This window comes from Ambystoma mexicanum, chromosome 1q (genome assembly GCF_040938575.1).
Source record: "Ambystoma mexicanum isolate Mex_15411 chromosome 1q, UKY_AmexF1_1, whole genome shotgun sequence".
In the NCBI taxonomy this organism is placed as follows: Eukaryota; Metazoa; Chordata; class Amphibia; order Caudata; family Ambystomatidae; genus Ambystoma; species Ambystoma mexicanum.
The window spans coordinates 462,078,661-462,098,422 of NC_090922.1; the positions used below are offsets into that span (position 1 = coordinate 462,078,661).

The 19,762-nt window shown below is 45.3% G+C and overlaps 1 protein-coding gene and 1 pseudogene across 1 annotated transcript in view; both read left to right on the forward strand.

Moving 5' to 3' along the window:
* The first annotated feature begins 239 nt into the window (after nt 1-239).
* LOC138528696 (chemerin-like receptor 1) overlaps nt 240-19,762 on the forward strand; it is a 37,721-nt gene continuing 18,198 nt past the window's right edge. Inside the window, exon 1 of the mRNA XM_069640555.1 lies at nt 240-369. The gene's annotated coding sequence lies outside the window, so the exon portion shown is untranslated. The remainder of the gene's footprint in view (nt 370-19,762) is intronic.
* Nucleotides 2,403-3,467, forward strand: LOC138556632 (RNA-binding protein EWS pseudogene; annotated as a pseudogene).

Genomic DNA, 19,762 nt, shown 5'->3' on the forward strand with positions numbered 1-19,762 from the left:
TGACCGCCTAGCGCGTTTGCATGGCTCGCCACTTAGCTTGATTTGCCAGGGATGACTCCAACTGCCGCGGATGCTTTCTGGACGCAACAGTGACCGAATATGGCTGCTCGGGAGGTTTCCACACTCCAGATGCTTCTTCTGATATCAGAAGATTGCGAGCCTCGCTGCTTATCTGTGCTTTGAGAACATCCGTGGTAGTTGGCAGAGGACGTGGGTGGGAGCTCACACTATCGTAGCTGGCCCGGAAATGTGCTTTTGCTGAGCTTAACTAGGCATCTGGGTAACAAAAGGAGTGACACCGTATCCACGACAAGTCTTCCGGCTCGCCTCTGCTGCAGTACTGACCCATCTCTTGGGGATCACAGAAAGGTAAGAGTGAGCCCACACAAAACGTGTGCTAGCGTTATTCATATTGGGGAGCCTTTTAAATGTGGAGTTTGTTGGCTCCGAGGTGCGGGATGGCTGCACTGCCCGCCACTGTTACAGAATAAAGGCTTAGCTCCCTACTTTTCAAAGAAACAAATGTTTGGAAGGCAAACGAACTTGCACTGAATATCCAGTGTTGGAAAAACGCATGCGACCACACAGTCACAGTCGTATTTGAATGCCGCTGGATGAAGAGGTATCACGGATTTTGTCCTCACATGCACTCATTTTGAGGATGGCAGTATGAAAAGGAGTACATCTGTGCAGGAACGTTTCATGCTTGGGGTTGTCAAGTCTGTTTCCTATGCAACTTAGCAATGTCACTTATCTAGTGGTACCACCCAACGTTGCGTGGGTGTGTAGCTGACATGCGCATGGGGTTCTGCTATAGCCGTCTGTATGTTTTATTCTGTCATAACTTCCTATTTTTGAAAAATCGCAAAATCCTCAATCTCACAAAATCGCCTATAATAGTAGCACAGGGCCGGACCCCACTCCACCCCGTTGCAGGACGAATGAGTGCAGTAGGTTGAATTTCTTTATCTCCAGTACACCCTTGACTGGTATGCTGACCTTGCTGCGTAACTTCCTATTTTTGGAACAGTCGCAAAATCGTCAATCTTCCAAAATCGCCTATACTGATAGTACAAGGCCAGACCCTCCTTGTGCAGGGCGAATGGGTGGGTTGGACAGATTTCATCATCGCCAGTACACCCCAGACTGGTATGCTGACCTCTTGCCAAAATTTCAGCCCACCAACTTTGTGGGGCTGGAGCCAACAATCGGAAAATCGTCAACCTCTGGAACTCGCCTATACTGATAGCACAGGGCAGGACCCCGACCTGTGCTGGCTGAATGGGTGGGGTTGGTCAAATGTCACTATCACCAGTAAACCCTGTACTGGTATGCTGACCTTGCGTCCTAACTTCCTTTTTTTGGAACGGTCGCAAAATCGGCAATCTCCTGAAATCTAAAAGCTAAGGAGCATGGTGAGTTGGCGAGGCTGGGTTGCAGAATTGGGAAATGTTGTGAATCATTATGTGATGTTTGTCGTATGGCGACTTGCAGGCACGCAAAGGCTGCTATGGGACAGTTGGTCGGGTGCCAGTTTGAGTAAGAGGTTTGGAGTTTTAGAGTTAGCTCTTAGCAACAGGTTAGTTTCACTTATCAAATTGAACATCTAGTCGTGCAAAATTCCTTTGGCCAGTGATGAAGCTGATCTTATGTTTTTGAGGAACATTTTCCATTTCTGATAAAACATTAAACGGTTCCATGTGATATTTTTGCCGCAAAAATATCGCCATACAAACATTTTGCCATATTTTTGCGGCGAAAATAACACATGAATCCTGCGGGGGACACCCCCGCAACCCCCGCATCATTTTTTTATGTGCGGGGGACACCCCCGCAACCCCAGCACCTAATATTTTCGCCACCAAAAATATCGCCTATGGCCGTTCCCGACGACCATATGTACGGCGATATTTTTGGTGGCGAAAATATTACCTGATACCCATTAAACTAGTCCAGGAGCCAGAGAACTACCTCAATCAATCGTATACATTATTTTATGCAACTTCAGTGAAAAGGCACGATAGTATAGCTCAGCGGCAACACTCTCTTCTTGGAAGTAAGACGACGCAGAGCAACACACGTTCGAATCCTGGCTCGCGCTTAGAAACCTCTTCGGTATTAAGGGCGTTATAAAACAACGATGATAATTATAGACACAGGCCATTGATCAGCTCTTTTGTCTCCAATTTACCTCAGTTCATTCAAGAATAATGCAGCATGGACAGTCACTGCAGAGAATGAGATAACCCTTTAATCGAGAGATGACATAAATTGAAGTCTGTGATAGTTTGCATAATGAGGTGTATTAGGATGAGATGTATCACTGGGATCTATGCAGATCTTGACACAGACTAGCACAAAAGGAAATATCAAATAGAATCACAAACATCTTAAATACTGAAAGATGGCGTCCACCGACTACAGCACTTACAGTCAAGCTGCAGTCCAACAAGGCTATGGTGCTTATGCTCCTCAGCCAAACCAACCCTATGCACAGGCAACTCAAGCACAGGCTTATGGAGCGCCATTTTATGGCACATATGGGCAACCCACCGATGCCAGCTACACACAGGCTCACACTACTGCAACCTATGGACAGACTGCTGCTTATGGTGCTGCCTATGGACAACCTCCGACTGGCTACACCGCTCCAGTTGCTCCTCAGGCTTACAGCCAACCCGTCCAGGGGTATGGCACAGCTGCCTATGATGCTGCTGCCAGCAGCATCAGTGGCAGCCACCACCTGAGCACCAGCTACCTATACAGTTCAGACTGCTTATGCTGCCCAGCCTGCCTACCCTCCATATGGGCAGTAGGCTGCTATGACTGCTCCTGTCAGGCCACCAGATGTAAGCAAACCAGTAGAGACTAGTCAACCCCAGGCCAGCACCACAGGCTACAGCCAACCACATATGGGATATGGTCCAAGTGGCTACAGCTACCCACAGGTGCCTGGCAGCTACCCTGTGCAGCCAGCAACTGCCCCTCCAACATATCCACCAACCAGCTATTCCACAGCTCAGCCACCAAGCTATGATCAGAGCTCTTGCACTCAGCAGAACACCTATGGACAACCACCACCATTTGCATATAGACAGCAGCCCCCGCCGCAACAGCCACAGCCACAGCCAAGCTATGGTCAGCAAAGTGGCTATGGACAGCCTCCCCCCAGCTGTTACCCACCCCTAACTGGGTTCTACAGCCAACCACCAAGCCAGCACATCCCGTACATCCAACCTAACCAGCATAACCAATTTAAACAGCATGGCCAGCACAGTCAGCATGTCCAGCACTGTCAACACAGCCAGTATGGCCAGCACGGCCAGCACAACCAACATGGTATTCACGGTCAGCATGGGCAACACGGTCAACATAGTCAGCAAAGCGGTGGTTATGGGCATCAGAATGACTATGGACCTGCAAACCAAATGAGAGGTGGTATCAACAGGATCTTAATAGCAGCATGACTCACTCCCTGCCACCCTCAGAGCGGAAACCTCCATCTCTGTCTTCCGCAATAATCTCAAGACCACCTTCCTTAACTAACACTGCTATCTGTCTTCCTAACATTTATATTGTAATATAAATACAAATGTAATATAATTATAATGTAATGGTTGTACATATATTGTATTACAAATGTAATCCCACTGCACTCAACCTGCTCACTTTGTAACCAATGTCGACATCATATTTTCCTGTAACTAGGCCTTGCCTTGTAACAAGTGCCACAATGCTCAAGGGCTGTTGTGCGCTATATAAATACGAATAAAACAAACTGTTGCATTGTGTTGTAAGCTTCCTCTTTTTCAGGTGCTATGCAGTATAATGGTTGTGGGCGGGCAACGTAGCGTAACACTGCGTACTGTCAAATGGCAAAAGCTTTCTTCTGCTTTTCATCAAATGTTGTTTTCTGTACTTTTCCTAGTTATTCATTTGATATATATGTTTGCATTGCCATTGCTTTTCCAGAGTGCTGTGATGTCTGTCTTTTTGAGTGTCATAATCTTCTAGAATTTAGCTCTATGCTAATAGCCAGATTTATAGTGTTTTTCTGAGGGGGGAATTCTTTTCAGGAATCAGATTAATCTGGGTGAGGAGTAAACATGGGCAACAATTTTCTGGTAAACTCATAAGCCTAGAATTTGACAATTTTAGCCTAACAAGCTTTCACAAAATAGTTTCGGGGCGTGGTATGGGGAGTGTCGGGAGTGCACCGAGGGGACTCAAGCCACTGAACAAAAATAATATGCCAGGTAAACTCTGAAAGGGTTTTCTTGGATGGAACTTGGAAGAGGGTACAGCGGAAGAAGGATTCTCCTCTGCTCTAAAGCAATGTGGGTATTTGTGTTGCAAAGGTATCAGGCTTAGTATAACTACAGGGTTCTTGGGGCATTGTCACCTCCACACATGGGACTATATTTATTGTTCCGGTATGGGAAAGGGACTTAAGGTAGCACAATAAACCTTGTAGTCGAGAGCTCTGGTAAGTATGGCTTAGGCTTGCACTATGTCTATCTCTCTCCCTATTCCTCTATGTCCCAGAGGTTAGATGAAACAGTCTTTGCAAAAATGAGTCTTCCTGGTTCTCTGCGTTACCCTCCATAAGACCCCCTATGGAGTGACAGTTCAAGAATCACAATTACTAAAATGACAATGGTCTTTTGCCAAGTCTTTGTGGGGTCTTGCATCCAGAGTTGTGTATTTTGGGGTCTCCGAACACCCTTCAGGGAAGGCTGGTCCCATAACTTTCCTAGCTCGGTGGTATGAAGATCGTGACTCCTGCTTTGGTTGGTGGGAAAGTGCTCAGCACGGTTTCTAGATCTCTGATGCGACGTGTTAGTGGCTGTCTCCTAGCTCCAATCTCGAGGGTAGTCCACACGTCTTGAGTGGGTGTGGCAGTATGGGCTGATGACATTGATCCTTGGCTACTCTCTGCTCTTTGGATCTGGTCACCAGGGTTCACCCCCTTATTCGGATTCCTTCTTTGTTATCTCTGATCCACATTACAGATATGTGCAACCCCCACCTCTGATATCTACCCAGGAGTAGACCGGTGAACTGTAACTTCTCTTCCTTCCTTTCCTTTCCAGAATCACGTGACTATCACCCCCACAAGCACGTTGTTATTTCTGCCAGATGTCACCTGCCCCCACTATGAACCCCACCTCCAGGGACCTTCCTCTCAGATGATAGTTCTTTCTTAGATGGCAGCCTCTTCTAGTCCAGCAATCTCTTTCTGATAAGCCTCACTGTTCGGTGGTCATTTTATACCTTCCATGAACTCTTTCCTAGATGGTAACCCTCCTCTTCCTCTTCAAATAAAAATATTTGTTGCAGCCTCCAGCTGACTCGTCCAACCTCCCTTCATCTTAGTATGCTTTTTGATTGCTTCTCTCCTCCAAATACTCATCGTTAGCTCCTACTTCAATACACCACACAAGGAGGCTGACCATCTTATCCTTTACATTTTGCTCTCCCACCCCCATTAGGGGGGCTTAGGGCAAGTAGTCGCACCTGGGAGAAATAGGCTGCCCTGTTTAGGGATTGGTTCATTTGCCTGAGGTCACAGATTGCCTGTGCAAGTACTGGCCAGAGATAACATCATGGCCTGCCGCCATTCTGGATTTCACAGTGGGAATGGCCATATCCGAGAGTTCTCCTTTCTCTCTAGGAACTGTGATTATATTATGTTATACGTTTTTTTTTTTTTTTAAGTGCAGCACTCACCAGAAGGCATCTCAGCGCTGTATAGAAATCATAAGTAAACAATCTGATAACATTGTGAGCTAAGTCAGGCTGAAAAGAAAGGTGTTATTTTTTTTTCGAAAGGTCAGAAGATCGAACTCTCTACAGGTAGAGTGTTCCAGATACAAATAGCTTGGACCAGGAAGGAGCGACCTCCAGATCCTTCCCTTCTCTATCAAGGGGTAGTCAACTTTCTGTCCTATTGCGATCTTGAGGCTCGCACGGATGTGTGAGAGGTCAACTTGAAAAACAGTGATTTGGGGGAATAACGTTGAAAAACAGACATCTACTTTTAAAGATGATCCTGTCCTTCACCAGGATCCAATGTTATGTATGGAGAGCTGGAGCCATGTGAGGTGTTTAGTATATTTCGTTGGGATCCTTGCTGCACTACCTCGAACTCTTTGTAGTCTTCCAATCATGTATTCTGAGAGGCTTAAATAAATATGTGTTCTATCTAGCAGCGTGAATGTTGTCTCTGGTCCTCCTTGCCTGCTGCTAGTACCATGTTGGTGCATGTGGATGACTAACAGCTCAGAGGATGTTGGATGAATGCGATGCAAATATGGTTCTATGAATGTCAGTTCCACCTGAGCTGAGACGTCTGAGGATGGACCATTGAGTGTCTCCCGCAATTGCAGCTCTTTGTTGTCACACAGCAAAAGGGCAGGGACCACACTACAACAGAGCATACAGTGTATAGGCAGACTGCTGTGTCTGCTCAGTTTGGACGATGTGTACTGAAGCTCTAGTTTGCTGTATGCGCGCTGCATGGCAAGGAAGACAAAAAGGGCACTCTCAGTACTTGAAGTGCGACAGTTATCACTGAAAAAGTTCCATGAGAAAGCACTTCATTGGAATTTAACCTGAGGAAGGATATAAAGGGTAGGAAGCCTCTGATTGTTTGTTAAACTGTTGTTTACTTATGAACGTTCTGCTTCAACTCATAATTGTAACCCTGATGGTGTCTTTGGAGGGTTGGTGGCTCTTGGAGATCTGTTAGCTGCAAAGTCTTAAGGCTGGCTGCAGAAGTGAGGTGGAACCTGAGTTACTTCAGGTTGTGTCCGAGCGTGTGTTTATTCTGAATGAGAACCTGGCCAGGGGGTGTGTCGGCTTCCAGCCAATGAGAAGGCTGAGAACAGGGGCATTACCACATGTTAATCCTGCCGCTCAAATCTCCTCATGGTGGGATGCCGCCATCTTCGCCTGCCGGGTGCTCAAGAAAGTCCTGCCCTACATCCCCTTACCCCACCCCACTTTTCCACATATTTTCCCCTTTCCATCCCTGCTCCACTTAACTTGTGCTGCCTGTTCCTTCGCTGACGCAGAGAACCTCATTGTTCGTGGCGCATCTGCGCAAATGACCATCATGGAAAGGGAGAAAGGACTACGTAGTCTCGTCTCTGGATTCATGGGGGTCATCTTTTATTTTGTATTTGTTAAAGTTAAGAAACGGCAGCTTTCTTTCTCAACTTAACAAAAAAAAAAATTAGTATCCCTTACATCGTGCTAATAGCAATATCACCCTCAGAGGGGGGGCATTACCGGGCCTTGTAATGCCCCGGCTAATGGTAAAGACTTTGCTTCACCATGGCTTCTACCTGGCCCCGGGCATTACCTGGTCCAATAATGCACCCCACTGCTCAGGTAAAATTGCTTAAATAAACATTCAGTAACGTACGTTGAACACGTCATCACGTCAATGCGCAATTATGGCGTGTTACGAGGAGAACTTAATGGCCGACGGGATGTAATGTGGATGCCATGCCAGCACTTCCAGCTAGGAACTGAAGAAAGGGACGCTGTCTAGGCTATCTAGGTCACGAAGGGCAACTGCCACGGGATGGCTGGTTATTGAAGGCACGGGACACATGTGTTGCAGCTGCCAGCCAAGCTGAAAGCACGGTTTCGATGCCAGTGATTATTCGTGGAAGAATTTGACATTTCAAAAAAAAAAAAAGAAAAATACTGTGATTGGTTGTAGCATGTGTGCAGGTGGCTTAGGTTTAAAGGGTGTCTATCTTCCAGGCAGCGGTTTGTAATGAGGGACCATATCCTCTGGCTTGATGTGGATATATGTTGTGGCCCCACGTTTAAAAAGTCATACGTATTTATTTTTCCATCACTTACAGTTCTTGCAGAGGCTAGTGCTAGCGTTTTGTATTCTGTACCATTGTCTTGTGATGAAGAGTTGATTTGTGGCGTGGCCCTGAGTTTAGTAAAGCGCTAGAGTAAGAACACCAATGTTCGATTTAAGGAAGTATATTCTGATGTACATGTCAAGCGTGAAGCCTGATAAACCTGTTTTAGTTTAGACATGTGAATTTGAAAATGCTATCAAAATGTATGTCACCTGTCAGGAGGAGCTATGTGTGGTGGGACGATTGTAGGTAAGCAAGCCTACCTGTGTGTCTACCTTTATGTATGAAGCTATGGCGGAAAGGGGTTCATTGTTAGCAGGAATTGCCATTGTGTGATCTTGTGTCCAACATGTGGTGGTGGTGCTGAGTGATCCGCTAGAATGCGGGTTGGAAGGGTGGGAAGTATTTTTCATCACGACATATTGGTGTAGTGGTGCGGAATACGTCAGTGAGATGACTGTAGGAGGTATTTTGGGAAATGTTTAACTTTCGGTACGAATTTTGAGGAATCTGACAGTGCATGGATTGGGGGATGTTTTTCGGAAAATATTCAATGTTCTGTTAGAACGATGAGGAATCCGTCAATGAACGGATTGTGGAAATTTGCGGTGTGCACCATATGTGGTGTGGTTTGGCTATTCAGGTAAAAGGTTGTACACTACATGTTTTTTGGTGGTTTGTGAGTGGAAAATGTGGTCCTAGCATGCATCTGATATTCACTTGGAAGATGCGTCAGGGGGTCACCCGAATAGTTAAGGGGTGTGTTCTCCGGCAGTTCTCTTGCTCAAGGTCTGGCGAGATCCCAACAGTGATAGAGCCTACACCTGCGACGGTGCCGTCTTGGTTGCCTCAATATAGAGGTTCTGTTTTTTGGGGAGTTTGTGGCAGAGCTCTGTTTGGAGTTGCATGTATAGGGATGTGGAATGCAGGTGAATTGACGTTCCTGCCAAGTGCTTGCAGGAGCCAAAGTACTTTCCTGGCAAAGCTGTAGAGAGCTAGGTGCAAGCGCTGCCCAGTGGGATGTGTATTTTCTATTTATTACATTTGAGCCTCCATCTGTCAGGAAAATTGTACTAAGCAAGGCCTGTTTTTTTGGGAAAATTGTAGGTAGAGTGTTTTGTGCCCTAACATGCAGGGTAACATAGGTGTTTATTTACACTGGTGTGGGAATATGTTTTTTCCTGTTGAGGTACCATAATCAGAGGCCAGTTGGTTTTAGCCAACCCTTGTTCTGGTGTCCCACAGCGGATTGTAAGGAATGTGGTTGTGTATTGGTCTTTCTCATCTGAATTTGACCCCATGGGTTTGAGTCTGGCTGGTCTCCAGACACCGACTGGAGTTGAAGTTTATTCTCTTCCTGTTTGGGAGATGGTGGTGATCTGCCCACGTTTGTGTCTTTCCCTGTGTGTTGTGGAAGAGAGGGAGGTGTGTTAATTTCAGCGTGGTTGTTGTGTGTGTGTTGTGGTGGTACAGAGGTGAGGTTTGTCATCGCTAGCAGCAAGAATTTTGTCATTTTGCCTGCTGCTAGTAGAACATTGGTGCATGTTGATAAATGACAGCGCAGAGAATGTTGGGTGAATTTAAAGTGTGTGTGCTTCTGTGAATGTCAGTTAGACTTCAGCTGAGAGTGTCTGAGGATGTACCGGTGAGTGTCTCCCCAATGTGCATGTGAAGAGAAACTGGGACCTGGAACCTGGAACTACAAGCAATAAAGGAACCTAAGTGTACCTGCAGACTCTGGAGTTATGACCTGTGTCTTGAGAGACTACAGTATGATCTTGGTTATAATAATATTAAAATCCAACGAGAACAGACTAGGGAGTTCATTACTAGAACCTGGTGGGAGAATGACAGATATGGGAGATGTATTTTTATTTTCCTCATCATAAAAAAAGCAGAATTTAGTAACCACCACTACTTGATTATTCAAAGTTAGATTGCTGTTCAGAATACTATCTAGGTTCTCAACCTCTGAACTTTTATTGGGACATTGGCCAATGGTGCTTGGCCAGTACAAAGGCATCGAAGTGTTAGGTTTTCCGTTTACAAATAAGATTTCTGTTTTATCAGGATTTACTTTTCCATCCAGACCTTGACGGACAATAAGCAGTTTCTGACCTTATTGTCTTCCTCTTTGAGGTCCACCAAGATCTGTGTATCGTCAACAAAACTAAAGAAAGTTTCACCAGAATGGTGCAAGATCTCCATTAATGGATGAAGATACAGATTAAAGAGAGGTGACAGGGCAGAGCCCTGAGGGACACTAGCGTTCAGGTGCTGAGGTTGGGAGAAAAAAGGATCTAGGTGCGTTCGCTGTGTACATTTTTCCAGGAAGGATTTAATCCAGTTCACCACAGTACCTTGAATCCCCAAATTATACAACCTCTCAAGGAGAATTCAATGGTCGACGTTTTCAATCCCGCGGACGGATCAAGACGTATTAAGGCAGCCATTTCGACTTTATGTACGTTTCCCCTTAGATGGTCCAGAACTGAGGTAGTGGTAAGTTTAGTGCTGCTTAGGCCGTAGGTGCCTAAATCCTAGCTGAGCACAGTCTAGTATGTTCGAGGTTTTCAATGAATTTTGGAGCTGGGTGACAACCTCAATTTTCTTTTTAAATAGAAAAGGTAGTTGGTGGTGAGACTCTCTTCCTCCCTATACATCCCTCTTTCTCCCTTGTATGTGTAAATGTAGTTTGTCAACCAATATCCGAGTCAGAGGAGGCCTTCTGTGTCAGATATATTTTGTTGGAGGAGAATTAGCACTTTTAACACCCAGGATACTAGTTCAAATTATGCAACAATGGGGAATATATAAAACATCAACCTGGTTCTAGACCACACTCAGAGTTGTCCCAGTCAATGGGCCTCATTACACGGATGGCGGTGGACCAAAGGACCAAGGTGCTATTTGCACCTTGGTCCATGCCGGTCGGCACCGCCTTGGTGGAAAGGGGAATTACCGCCCTATTCCAAGGTTGGTGGGGCGGTAATTCCCCCTTCCCCCATTGCCCTTCCCCATTCCCATTTTTGCCCCATAGGGCTCTATGGGAATGGGGAAGGCGCTAATTACGGCTCCGCAAATTGCGGTACCGTAAATAGCTCCCTGGTCCCTTTGCGGTTTGGTTTTTAACGCCTGCAAAAAGCAGGCGTTAAATTCCCCAACCCGCAAAGGGACCTCGTAGTAGGGCGGTAAGGGTTTGCTGGTACCGGTAAAATACCGGTACCGGTAAACCCTTACCGCCTACCGTGTAATGAGGCCCAATGGCTGGTTGTAGACTGTATCTGCTCCTGTCACGTGCACCACACTGGTTTGTATACTCTGCATGCTGTTTTTGGCAGCAATGCAGGAGGATTAAAACTAATAAAATGTTTCTTTCACATCACTGCCAGAGAAGGTATTGTCAAAATCACTGCCAGCACATTTCTATGTACTCAGTACCAACACTAATAGTAACATTGAACTCCTGCAGGGTATGTTATTTCTGAGAACTGTTGCAGCTTGGCTCCCTTAAATGGACAGTCACTTTTTGGTAAGTTGAAGCTTTGTCTAGCATGAAGAGATTGCCTACCTTTGGATAAGGCAGGAACGATAGAGCTGTCCTTAATGTTTAGATAGTGTAACCTCTTCCCATAGATATCAATTAAGTCTTCAGGGGGCTGCTGCTAGAGCTTTCCCCAATAGATATTAATGGGGTCCTCATGAGGTTTCATGTAATGTTTCCCTAGCTCACCCTGGGGCAAGGGTGTTCTAGGGCATTCCACATTCACCTCATCTGAGTCCATCATCTCCTAGCTCTGGGTGCCACCTGCCCCCTATGACTAACCTGCCTGCTGTCAATACCCAGGGACAAACAGGAGGTCGTGTCAAAGGAGGGTGATTCCAGTTTGACCTGAGGTGGTATTCATTCCATTGGAGCTCATTTTCAGTCTTGCAGATGGAATCTGGAGGTTAATGGCTGCTTGGATTCCGCCAATGGATAGGAATTAACTTTTACTTAGAGTTACATTCGAGAGTTAGAGGGAAATGATTTCCTTCATTTCAATTTTTCCTACCCTTAGTTATTTGCCTCACCATAAATTGCTTCTTTCCTTTCTATCAACTGTCTTTCTTCTTTCAGTTACATATGTTTTTCCTCAGCTGCCCTTCATTCTCCAGCATCTTTCCTTTTTTTAAATGTATTCCTACTCTGGCTGCCCTGCTTTCCCTGACCTATCTTCGTTCCCTGGCCTCCCATACTTACGTACCATTCCTTCTGTTCTCCATCCGTCTGATTTAATTCTTTGAGTGAATTTCCTTTTTTCACTCTTTCATCCTGACCTTCATTCTTTCACCACCATACTTTCAAGTATTATCCTCTCTTTTTTCCCTATGCATTCTTTAAATCTGCCTTTTTCACCAACATACCCTCTTCCCATGTCTCTCCTAAACGTTCTCTTCTTTAGACTACTCCAGTGTTTTCCTAACTTCTTTCAGACTTTCCTTTCTCTTTGCCAGAAATAACTTCTTTTACCAACGTTTCCCCTTCCCTTGGCCTCTCTTTCCTCAACCTGTTCACCTTACCCTGAAAACCCTTAATTTTTGAACTTCCTTTCTTTTGAAAACATATTTTCTTTCCAGATCCTCTCTTCCTACCCTTTCCTTACGGCAAACATCTTTCCTTCAAACATTCCACTGCTTCTTTTTCCTTATCATGATCACCTTTTTGTTCCTCTATTTTATACTTTCCTTATACTGACCCTACTTCATTTCTTTTCATTTTTTCCCTGACTTTCCTTCATCGCTGATCTGTTCTCCACCCCTTCTCTATTTCCATTTCCCTTCACATTTGTTGTCCTATCGCCCTTCATTCCTGTTCCTATTTCAGACCTCTCTTTCCTCCCCCCCTGTCTTTTCTGAACCATTCGTCTTTTCTCAGTCTCCCAATCCACAACCTTCTTTCTTTCTCTCATGCTCTCATTTCTCTTTCTTTATTAGAGGTTCCTTTCTTTCACTGACCTTCTTTCTTGAACCTCACCTCTTTTTCCAGCTTTCCTTCTTTTTATTAGCTCCTTCTTTCTGCAAGCTTTCTCTTTCTCATCTTCTTTCTTTCACACACCTCCATAAGTTCTGCCCACAAGACATGAAAGTCAAACTATAATTACAGTTTGAAAACATTCAAGAAACGACACATTGGGGACCAAGATCAAGAGAACAATAACTGGCGCACAAAAGTAGTCGAAAAGTCGGAGTTATGTCCCATTGAAACTTCCAATGAACAAATAGAGCAACAAGGACAATTGAATACAGCAGTCACATAAAACATTCTAAGAAGGAACGCCATGGATTTTCTATTATGAACTTATCATTACTCCTTTACAAATGAAATGAAATGATATTTTATTTATATCGCGCGTGCACACAAGTGTTTCAGATGCGACCAGGCAAAAAGGGAGGGGAACAAGGGAGAAAAAACCCAGAAAAACAGTGATCGTACTAGGCCCAGTGACATTTAAGAACGCGCAAGTGCATGGGAAAGGAAAATGGGGGAAAAGTGCAAGGAAAGGGGGGAGTGGAAAGTGCGAAGCAGAGAAGAGAAAACATAAATATTAAATAGAATAAATAATAAAAAGGACTTTCAAGCATGGCAGTTCAGCCAGCAAGTGGCAGGTGAAAGTTGGTCAGAAAGGTATATCTGATAAGTGCAGAAGAAACGTGGGAGGGGGACTGTATGGGTACAGATACATAAACCTAGTGCAGATGGTGGCCTGGAGGTAGTGCAGGAGGGTGGCAGGGTGAGCAGGTACCTGGGCCCGAAAGAACAGAGGGTGGCCAGGTGCACAATGCCATGAGAAGAAACAGATCAACAGGGGAGAAGGGGGGCAAAGGCAGAGGAAAAGAGGAAGGTCTTGAGAAGTTTCTGGAACCGAAAACATGTTTTTTCTCAAGTTTCAAAGAGGCCGGAGGCACCAGCTGAAGACAGAATTCTACCCCCAGCTCGTTTCTTTGCAAAATGACTAACCCTGTGGGAGTTAGAGGTAGAGGAGCGAAGGGCTCGAGAGGGGAGGTATTTACGGAGGGATAGTTGAAGGTATTTTGGACCCAGGCCCCAGAAAGCCTTGTGGACAATGCAGAGGGTTTTAAATTTAATTATTGCATCCACTGGGAGCCAATGAAGGGATTTCAAGGTTGGAGAGATATGATCCCAGGCCTTGAGGCCAAGGCCAACCCAAGTCTTGAAGTCCTTGGCCTCAAGTTCTGGATTAGCTGTAGAGGGCGGAGAGTGGAGGCAGGTAGAGTTAGAAAGAGACTGTAATCCAGTCTGGAAAGAACCAGAGCTTGGGAGACAGTAAGCTTTTGAGGGAAGGAGAGGACAGGCAGAGTACCTCTAAGGAGGTGAAGTAAAAAGTTAGATTTTTTGGAGACATCATGTGTGTGGAGAAGAAAAGTGTAGAGTCAAAGATAACCCCAAGGTTCTTAGTCGCGCAGGTGGGGGTGGGAGGAGGGCCAAGGGAGGCCGGCCAGAGAGTGAGAGGAAAGGATGGAGATGGTGTACCAATAAGGAGGGTCTCAGTCTTCTTGCTATTTAAACATAGATCATTGGCGGCACACCAATTTTGAATGGCGATTAGACAATCAGAGATGAGGGAAGGAGAGGAGGAGGCTGAAGGAAGCCTGAAAGTGAGTTTGGTGTCGTCAGCATATCACTGGAAAGTTGAGCAGAACATTGAGATGCAGTAAGCGAGAGTTGCCTGGTATTGGTTGAAAAGCCAGAGCGAGAGGATAGACCGCTGGGGGACACCACATGTGGAGAGGGAGATAGAAGATAGGAAGGACCCAAGTTGTACCTGGGAGGGTCGATCAGAGAGAAAAGAGGTCAGCCAGGCCAGAGCCTGATCAGTGATACTGAGGTTGTCACAAAGACGAATGAGCAGGGTGGTATGGTTGACCGTGTCGAACGCAGAAGAGATATCAAGTAGGATGAGGACAGAGGGAATGTTAGAATCGAGATTGGAAATCAGGTTTTCACGGATGTCCAGGAGAGCAGTTTCCGTACTTCTGGCAGCTCTGAAGCCAGATTGGTGGTCATGGAGGGAGCCAACAGAGTCGGAATGGAAATTAAGCTTAGAGATGGCCAGCTTTTCCAGGAGCTTGCCCAAAAAGGGAGTAATGGAAATTGGGCGGTAGTTTGCCGGACATGACGGATCAGCAGTGGATTTCTTGAGGAGAGGATGCACAAGGGAGTGTTGAAGAGGGGTGGGGAAAGAGCCAGAGGCAAAGTAGAGGTTGCAGAAATCAGCAAGGGCTTGCACAAGGGTGTCAATGTGGTCCTTAATGATGGACCTGTTTTGATGCAATTTTCATTGTCTAGATGTCTCATCAGAGGAGAAAAGAGGAAAGGACGAGAAAGGGAGATGAGGGGTAGCAGAGGGAGGGTCAGCAGGCCGAGAAGGAGAGGGAGGAGGGGGGGAACGGAGGAGAGAGTGGACAGGATGTCCTGGGTTTTTGAGATAAAGTGAGAGGCAAGGGCATTGTAAAGATCCTGGGAGGAGAGAGGAGGGGTGGAGACTGCAGCAGGGTTGGTCAGCTCCTTGCAGATTTTGAAAAGTTTGGCCGAGTTGTTAGATGCCGCAGAGATGCAGGCTTGTATGTGGACTCTCTTCTTAGTGTGGACAGCAAGTCGGTATTGCCTTTGGAGCAGGCGACAGGCCAGTTTGTCAGAGGATAAGAAAGAAACCCTCCATTTCCTCTCCGTTGACCTACACTTCCGTTTAAGTGTAGCTAGGTCAGAGTCATACCAAGAATTGCACTTGGCTTTGGTCTTCAAATGGATCCTCATGATGGGGGCAAGAGTATCAAGAGTAGCAGAAATAGAGGAGTAGAGAAGAGAGAGGACTGTGTCAGGACGTGAGTCAGCCTGGGGTGGAGGAGGGGGGGAGAAGGTTTCAGTGAAGGCCTCGACTGTCACACACTTCATGGGCCGGATATCTGAGAAGGTGGGTGGCAATCTAGGAGTGGACTTGGCTTGGGGGGAGGAGATGGAGAGATGAGAAGAGAGGAGGCAGTGATCACTACAGGAGAGAGATGTGGTAAGGGGGGTAGAGAGGGGGAGGCCAGATGAGATCAAGACATCAAGTGTGTGGCCAGCCGAGTCGGGCCGGAGGGAAGGATGGGAGTTAGAGTGAATCGCAGAGGTTGCGAAAGAGTGAAGATGAGGGACAGGTAGAATCAAGATGAATGTCGAGGTCAGCAAGGAGGAGAAGTTGAGTGGTTGAGGCCAAGAGGTAAGAGGAGAGGTCAGCCCATTCAGAGAGAAAAGAGATGAAATGAAAAGGGGGCCGGTAGAGATTAGCTACAGGAAGAGAGTGGCTAGGAGAGAGAGAGAACCTGCAGACTAGGCATTCAAACGAGGAGTAAGCTTGAGTGGGAATGAGAGAGGCAGGGTCCACTCAGGGAACATAAGGGCTACACCCCCTCCAGGCCGATTGGATCTGGGAGCTGGGAGGATCTTGTAGTCATTGGAGAGGAGAATGTCAAAACTCATGATAGAGCTGGCTGTGAACCATGGCTCGGTAAGACCGAGGACATCAAGGTTGAGTTCTTCTAAGAGGTGACAGATGTTAGACAAGTATTTAACGGTTGAGGGAGAATTTAGTGTGGCGAGATGGAGACTTAAAACCTTCTGGGGAGGGGTACATATTATAGGTACGCCCTGCGTAGGTGTGGAAGGAGCTTGAGATGCGGCAAAGGAGGGGGCGGAGGAGAGCAAGGAAGCCAGGGGAAGAGAGTAGGGGACAGCTGGAGATGAGAGGAAGTTGATGAGGTGAGGGAACTGCCTATCAAAGAGGAGGAGGTTAGCCTGAGAGCCTTGCACCATGACAGTACCATATAGATAGATGTTAATAAAGACTCTAGAGGCGTCAAAGAGATCCATACATACCTCCCAGCGGGTGCCACCATTAATGGGAGAGGAGGAGACAGCACAGAGCACAGAGATCATATGAGGATCCAGAGATCTTGTGAAGGAACGAAAAAGAGGATGTCAGTGAGGGTTTGTCTGGCAGAGTCGCTGGAATAGGTATCAGCGATGGGGAGACCAGGGTTAGAAACCAATATATCCTTTTTGAATTTCTTCTTACCAGACTTAGTGAGAAGGGAAGGAAAGTTGATAGAGAAACAGTTGGAAGAGATAGAAGAAACAGATAATGCAATGGGCAGGTAGAGAGAGGAGGCAATAGGAAAAATATACAAGATTAGAGGTATGGAGCGGTCACTGGGCTAGGAGGTAACAATTTAGGGCCAAAGTAAGGTGAACAATAACACACCCAAATTTCCAAAACACCCACATTTGACTTTCTCAAACCACACCCAAATTTGACTTTCCCAAACACACCCAAATTTGACTTTCCCAAAACACACCCAAATTGGACTTTCCCAAAACACATCCAAATTTGACTTTCCCAAACACACCCAAATTTGACTTTCACAAAACACACCCAAATTTGACTTTCCCAAATACACCCAGATATTGAAATTCAAGGCAATAGCTAAGGCACCAATTGGTAAAAGAAATGAGGTCAGATTATAGGTGAGTGCTCAGACAAGAGCATGAAGGGAAGACCAGTTAAAAAACAAGAAGAAGGTAGAGTGAAGGTCAGTAAAGTGAAAATAGAAAGGGTAGGCAGAAAGAGGGAAACTAACCAATAGATGGGGAAGCAGGACAGTCTTGGAAGTCCAGGTTCATAGTTGAAAAGAGATGACAACCCCCGGGAGGGTCAGTCTGTTGTATTAGCATCCCAGAAAGTGGACAGGGAAGCTGACAGGAGCCTTGGAAGCGGGCCTTGGGTAAGGGGGGCGGCTAAAGCCTGCTGGTCCCTCATTGGTCAGGAAGACAGAGTCCCCAGCCCATGGCACAGCACCATAGAGGCAGCCAGGAAGGCACACACAGTCTAAGATGGAGATGAGACCACGGTGGCCATGTTGAAAGCACTGCATGGTGCACAGAGTTTGTAGGGCGAAGTCCAAAAAGTTCCCAAATTCGTGGCAGGATGTTATAAACACTGCCAAATGGCGCAATGTGGAAGTGCTTCAAATAATGGCATTTAAGAAGCAATTTTCTTTGTTTTTTGAATTTTCAAAAATGCTCCCACAATTCCCACGAGGTGCAGAGGGCAATGTATAATTGCACCTACCCCAACCAAGTGGCTTCAACAGCCCTGCACAGACAAGGAGACCAGGAAAATGAAGATTGGGAAGGTGAGAGGCTGCAGGACCTCGCACTCCGGAGCAAGGAGGAGGAATGGAAACAGCTGAGTCAGTGGGCCTTCGTGAGTCCCTCATTGGCCAGGAAGAGAGAGTCCCCAGCCAATGGCAGAGCACAATAGAGGCAGCCAGGAAGGCACACACAGCCAAAACAATTGTCGGATCTTTTACTTTTTTTGAATGACTAAATCACGAAATTCCACGTGTGTGCTTCATTTGAACACATAAGACTCTGCCTTTATTTAAACTTTGTAATTTAAATGAAGTTTTCTCCGTGTTTCACAGGATCATTGCAAACTGCAAGCAATCCAAAAAAGCCACGGGCACCCAATGAGATTGCCATTTTTTCAAATAGATATGAGTAGGGCACACAAGCAGTCGTATCCTTGTGAAACCTTTGTCCTGCGAAAGCATACTAAGAAAAATAAGGTAAGTTGATACTCTTTACTAACACTATGACCAAAATTGAGCACTCCTGGTAGAAATCATGTACTTTTAAGGGATTAGCCTAATTAGTAATATTTCTATATAAAGGGCACTTGAACAGGAACTCTTGGATAATACAGACAGCAAACTACTAAGGTATGATAAATACCTAACTCTTCATAATGTATAACATTTGTATTGAGATAATTAAGACATTTTAGGAAATTACAATATCAGTGAAACACAAATGTATTACAGATATATCCAAGGGCTCCAGATCAGAGAAATCAATATTTTGGTCAATGCCAAGTTAAGAAACAGAAGCCTTTTAAATATTAAATATGAGTCTATAACCAAGAATTAATGTATAATATGTTTTTAAATGTAAACAAACAACATACATTTAGAAACATGTTTAAATTAAATATGTTTTTTTGTACATGTCTTTTTCTGTTTCTAAATAGTCAGTGATGATGGTCATAGTGACCGAAATGCATTGTACAAACATTTTAACAGGGCTTTTCTTTACCTTTCTGGAATAAAATACTATACAAACTTTTGAACTACTTTGAATTTCAGTATTATTTTTCAACATTTAAAGAAGAGAACACCACAAATCAAAACTAGAAGAATTTGAAGTGGACATCCACGCAGGTCCTTCCAGCTGCCTGTGTTACCATACAAAGTCAAACATTTGGCTAATCTCAGTAAATCATGCACAGAACTCTGAATTCAATATGCTCTAGTTTGTGTTGCTTTTTGTTTCAAACTACATACATTGCAGAAATGTGAACAAATAATACATGTACAAAAGAAGTGTGAAAAACCGCTACAAGGAGGGTTGCAAAGGTGTAGAACCTCATACAAAACTAAGCCAACAGATTAGATCTCCTCCACTGGGAGGTTGAAATGTGAGGTCACACTCAACCTACCTCAAGAGTACAATGAATTAGATGAGGAAGAGGTTGTGCCAGTGATAAATTACAGACGAGCAGCACGGACCCTCTGCCTGATTTTTATGGGAGGAAAGGGAAGAGGCAGGTCTGCGAGGCAGTACAATTTGCCATTGATTGCCTGCACCAGGAGTTGATGAACAATCAGTACAACAATTTGTATCTTTAAATTTATTGAAGTGACCCTTAATTAACACTGAAATGTTCCCACCCCTATATTTGTCATAGTCGTTATCTTTTTGGGTCTGTTAA